A 5,486-nucleotide genomic window follows, 5' to 3' on the forward strand; every position below is an offset into this window, starting at 1 on the left:
TGAGAGGTTTGGGAAAAACAGAATTTTTCTTCTAAATTTTCTATAATAATTGGCAAAGCCCAAAAATGTCTGCAAGGCTTCAAGATATTTTCGAGGAGCTTAGTCCTTTATCACCTGAATCTTAACTGGATCCATAATGACTCTTACCTTGTGATATAAGAGGCTGGTGCTCCTCCATTACATGTCACTGCACCCACGTGTATACACTGCACAAGACGGGTCTTACCTTGTGATACAAGAGGCTGGTGCTCCTCCATTACATGTCACTCCACACACGTGTATACACTGCACATGACGGGTCATACCTTGTGATATAAGAGGCTGGTGCTCCTCCATCATGGTCTCCTTGTACAGATCCTTGTGTCCTTCTACATACTCCCACTCCTCCATGGAGAAATAGACAGTGACATCCTGACACCTTATAGGAACCTGACAACACAATGACACCGTCATCACCCAGACCCCTCCAGTGCTGTTACTGGAGAATTTCCCAGCATTCCCAGCAGTGTCACCTCTCCAGTCAGCAGCTCCATCATCTTGCGGGTGAGTTCTAGGATCTTCTGCTCGTGTATCAGGGGGTGAGGGGGAGGCTCTGTGATGGGGTGAGGGGTCCTGCTCCGCCCTCCTGACTCCTGGAGATGGACGATGGGAGTCACACAGTCCCCCGATATCTTCTTCACTATTGTGTACTCCTGTGGATGGAGAGAGACACTTAGGGAATAAACCCTTCAGAGGCCATGTGCTCTCCTCCGGCCCTTCCCTCCTGGTACAATGTGCCTACTTACCTTCTCATGGCTCCTACAACATGACTATTGGTCACATGATACATCACTCACCATACTGGGGGCTGATCTTCAGGTTCTCTGCCACTAGGAAGGTCTGGAGGCAGTTCTCCAGGACCCTGGACTCTTCCTATCACTTCCTATGATGGATTCTCCTTCCCGATGTCTGACTTGTTACAGAATACAATAAAGAGGAGAGAAATCTAGAAAAGTTTACCTCTCCGCTTAGCAGGGAGATGATCTCCAAGGTGAGGTCTAATATTCTTCTGCTGATCTCCTTCCTGTCCTTTCTTGGTGGCTCATTCAGGAGAAGGCTCGTATTGCTGGTTTTCTTCATGATGCCTCTAAAAACAGGAATAAAGGTTAATCAGTGAGTCCCATGTCCCTGATAATGAGGCAGAGAAAAAGTACAACTCATCTCACAAAACTCAGACCCTCATAAAGCTGCTGTCACGGATGGTGTTGCAGAAAACAAGAAGTAACAAAAAAAGATCCGACTGACTTGATCCCAAACTAAGGAACAAAAGGGTGAGCCCTATTAAAGCCCTATAGCTCTCCCTGACTGCTCAGCCCATGCAAAGATCTCTGTGATAGAAAGTTGCATGTCCACGTACCTAGACTGAGTGACACCTGATAACCCTATAATAGTGAGGGGACACGACCACCGACTCCCTGCACTTAATACGGAGGGAGTCAGGGTCACCTAGAATCAAGCCAACAGGAAAACACAAATAAAGTGATAGACTTATCTGAAAACCAGCAGTAGAAAACTTCTAGCAGTGAGGCACAATCCAGGAAGTAGTATAAACCACAAAGTGAGGCAGTATGGGAGGGGATATAAAGGGAGGCAATCACTGCTAATAGATGACAGCTGGAAAAGGGAGAAGAGATGTCAAAGCGAAATCAAAACAAAAGAACATCATGCAGGAGGTACTGAAGAACGTCTGTCAGAACTTCTCAGAGATCTGGCGGTGACAGCTGCACTGACAGAAAAACCCTGAGCTCCGGGTGTATCTAACTCCTGGCAGTGCAGGGTGTGGAGGCAGGAGACTCTGAGTTCTGTGTGTATCTAAGCTCCTAGCTAGGGATGAGTGAATCGACTTTGGATGGAACATCCAAACTCGATTCTCATAAAACTTAATTTGAATACTGTACGGAGCAAGCGCTCTGTACAGTATTAGAATGTATTTGCTCAGATGAGTCAAAGCTATGACTTCTCAAAGTCTCGCGAGACTTTGGGTAATAACTTCAAAAATGTATTTCTACTGTTAAAAACCTTTTCCCGAACTCAGAATGTTTTATCCGAAGTCGATTCGCTCATCCCTACTCCTGGCAGTGAAAACCTCATTCACACAGAGCAGATTCTCTCATCCACTACTACTCCCCCCATCATACTAAGCAGAGAAGGATTCCTTGTGTGTAATGGAGGAGAATCTCCAGAGGTGACATGTCTGAGCTCTCCACCACACTGTCTCCTCACAGCTCATCTTACCTGCAGGCTGGAGGAATGGCTGATACCAGAGAGAACAAGAGCCCTGACTACCGACCAGGACCTGCCCAGTATCTGCTGCACTGCCAGAGCTGAAGGACCTGGGGTGACGTCACCATCTTGTGATCAGTTCGGGGGCGGAGCTCTGCAGTAGGAGGAAAGGAGGTGTGAAGGACCTGGGGTGACCTCACCATCATGTGATCAATTGGGGGTGGGGCTCAAGAAGTTGATCACATGACGGTGACATCACCCCAGGTCCTTCAGAGCCAAGACATGTCACCTCTGTAGATTCTCCTCCATTACACACAAGGAATCCTTCTCCGCTCCTCAGCTTAGAATGATGGGGGAAAAGTATTGCGGATAGTGGGGGTTTTTATTATTCAGTGGCCCCTGACTGTCCTGGTGAGAGGTCCTTGCATCCAGGAGGAGAATTAATGGAGCGGAGGCCTGGCATGAGCTCAGCTCTCTCCAGTCTCTTCTCTAGGAGTTCTGAGCACAGCCCAGAGGTGGGACCTGCATCTATCAGACATTTATCTCCTGTGGATCTGTAAGCTGTGTACCGGGGTGTGCTCCACAGGATACAGCGAAGTCACAGACAAGGAAAGCAACACTGACACCAGCTTAATATGCAAGAACATAAATTTTACTTATGCAAAAAAGTAATATCACAAACATAACCAAAACAATGCAAACATACGTACATAGAAAAACGCTATATCCCGGACCCCTAGCCGATGGCAGACGCAGCAGAGCCTGCAAGTCAGTAACTGCGCTGCATTCCAGTACAGAAAAGCCTAGCAAAACTATATAATCCTAACTAAGTAACTAATGCGAGGCCTAGGCTAGTCTCTGTTACTTCAGGCGCCACACAATATATTACAATTTGTAACCAGGTGCACTGTCCTGCGTCCGTTCTGGGCCGAGGATGCAGCCTACCAGGGATGGCCACCAACCTCTCAGCAACCGTGCGGCCTTGCTTGATGATGAGGCCTTCTGTCCACACACTGAACTGGTCTTCCTTGGACAACCTCTCTTTCAATAGAGCTGGATTCAGTCAGGGTATAACAACTACTCTCCTTCTTTTGAGTGTCCATTAACTGCTGGCCATCTGCAAGCCAGGATGGAATCGGATTCAATCCCTCATAGCACAATCCTTCCACCATGTCAGATCACCACTTCCTGCTCTGTCTGGCACACACAGCATGAGTCATCAGCATGAGTCATCATCTGTTTTGCATATTCAAATCCCAGAGTGTGCTGGCTGTAGCTGCAAAACAGTGGCCTCTAGTGCCCGGAATGCCAAATGACAGTTTCAGTACAAACATTATGCAGAAATAGCTGTTTCACAATCTCACATGCCACCCCACTAGAATTTGTCGCCCTCGGAAACTCTCCCCATACAAACTCATCCTGGGCATAACGCTGTGGAGGCACACCAGCATTGGGCCTTGCTGACCTTCTCAGATTGTGGGTTTCAGAAATACTGGGGACATCAGGCATAGTTGACAAGAGAGGAGCTGTGGATTGCTCAGCATTGCATCTGGGTGGCAAACCTGCCACAGCCGGAACCTCTGTGGACACTTGAGCAGGGACGACCCACCATTCCTCCTCTTCCTCATCTGAGGGACTTTCCTTCATACCCTGAGCGTGAGGAGGCACCCCCTCTATGCACTCCGGCTCATCAAAATTGCAACGTCTCAACATATTACGATGTAAGTTCCGTGAGGGACCCCCTGTCCCTACTGGCTCTACCTCACAGACCGGAATAGCGGGGTCTACCCTTCTCTTCACCGTGTATGGAACTGCCTGCCACCGTCCATCAAACTTCCCTGACGGCCGTTTGGCTTTGACCATCACCCGATCACCAGGGACATACCCATCTTTCTGCACTGGTCTTGGGTTAGGGTATACCACCTGTCCCAGGCGCTCCCCCACAACCTTGTGGACTGCTCTCAGCCGGCGGGTGGGGGCTCCATCGGATTAGGCATGTGGAGATCTTCAATCTCTGGCTCGTACAAACATGAGCATATGTGGAAAGTATCCGGTGGTACTGTGTACTCTGTTATTATAGGCCCACATCAACTCAGGAAGGTATGTGGGCCACTGGGCTTTTTGACTGTCTTCCAGAGTCCACAGCATCTGAAGCAAGGTGCGATTGAAGTGTTCACATGCCCCGTTTCCTTGTGGGTGATATGGAGTGGTTCAGGAGCGTTCAATCCCATACAGTTGGTACAGTTCATTCATTAGAGTACCCTGAAAGCATGCTCCCTGGTCAGAATGTATCCTCCGTGGAACACCTGTATAAAGTGTTTACAGACAGCTTCGGCGGCCGACTCTGCGATTTGGTCTCTGGTGGGCACAGCGACCGCATACTTGGTAAAGTGATCTGTCATAACTAGACAGTACGAGTGTCCCGGGGTAGAATATCCGATCTGTACATAATCGATCATCAGGAGTTCTAGGGGCGCTGAGGTATGAATGGTCTGCACAGAAGCCCGCTGTTCAGTACTCTTACTCAACCCACAGGATCGACATTCAAGACATGCCGCGGCCACCATGTCGGCCAGATCTGGACAGTACACCAGCCGTTGGAGCCACTTGAACGTTTTGTCGCTCCCGAAATTAGCTCCCTTTTCATGAGCTTCTCTGGCAGCCTCCGGTCCCAACGACATGGGAATGACAATCTGTTGCCGGTACTGCAGCTCTGACTATAAGTATATGATCCGGCACAGGAGGCCCTGGGTAATTGTCAGCTTGTCCCACTGCCTTAACAACTTCTGACCCTCTGGGGTCAGGAGGGCTCGTTCTTCTGGCCGAGGCCAGATCTTGCTCCGAACCCATTCTTTCACCTTCCACAAATCCCAGCAGCTATCCTGGACTTTTTCCCAATCAGTCAACGTTTTCCCCAGCACCAGCGTCATTCCAGACGCCACCCCACTTGAATGTGCCACATCCGGGAACGACCAAGGTCAGGAGTTTTAGTATCCTAACTCCTCATCGGCTCTCTGAGTCGACTGTCCTACTGCAACTCGAGATGCCGTTCTCCCTACCGGACCGGACCTTGATGCGGTATTGGTACTTAAAGAGGCTGGCCAACCATCTTTGCTCGAGTGCGCCGAGCTTGGCATTCTCCAGGTGTGCCAACGGGTTGTTGTCCATCATCACGGTCACTTCTGCACCAGTCAGGTATTCTGCAAACCTTTTGGTCATGGCCC

General features: G+C 49.3%; 1 long non-coding RNA gene across 1 annotated transcript; it reads right to left on the minus strand.

Annotated features, from left to right (window-relative positions):
* Nucleotides 1–640: 640 nt before the first annotated feature.
* LOC122925074 lies at nt 641–2,332 on the minus strand. The gene is made up of 3 exons (XR_006387508.1): nt 2,275–2,332; nt 1,000–1,126; nt 641–692 (listed from the first exon to the last, which is right to left on the minus strand). It is a non-coding gene; the product is annotated as an uncharacterized LOC122925074 (long non-coding RNA).
* Between the last annotated feature and the right edge of the window lie 3,154 nt (nt 2,333–5,486).

The sequence above is a fragment of the Bufo gargarizans genome, chromosome 1 (genome assembly GCF_014858855.1).
Source record: "Bufo gargarizans isolate SCDJY-AF-19 chromosome 1, ASM1485885v1, whole genome shotgun sequence".
NCBI lineage: Eukaryota > Metazoa > Chordata > Amphibia > Anura > Bufonidae > Bufo > Bufo gargarizans.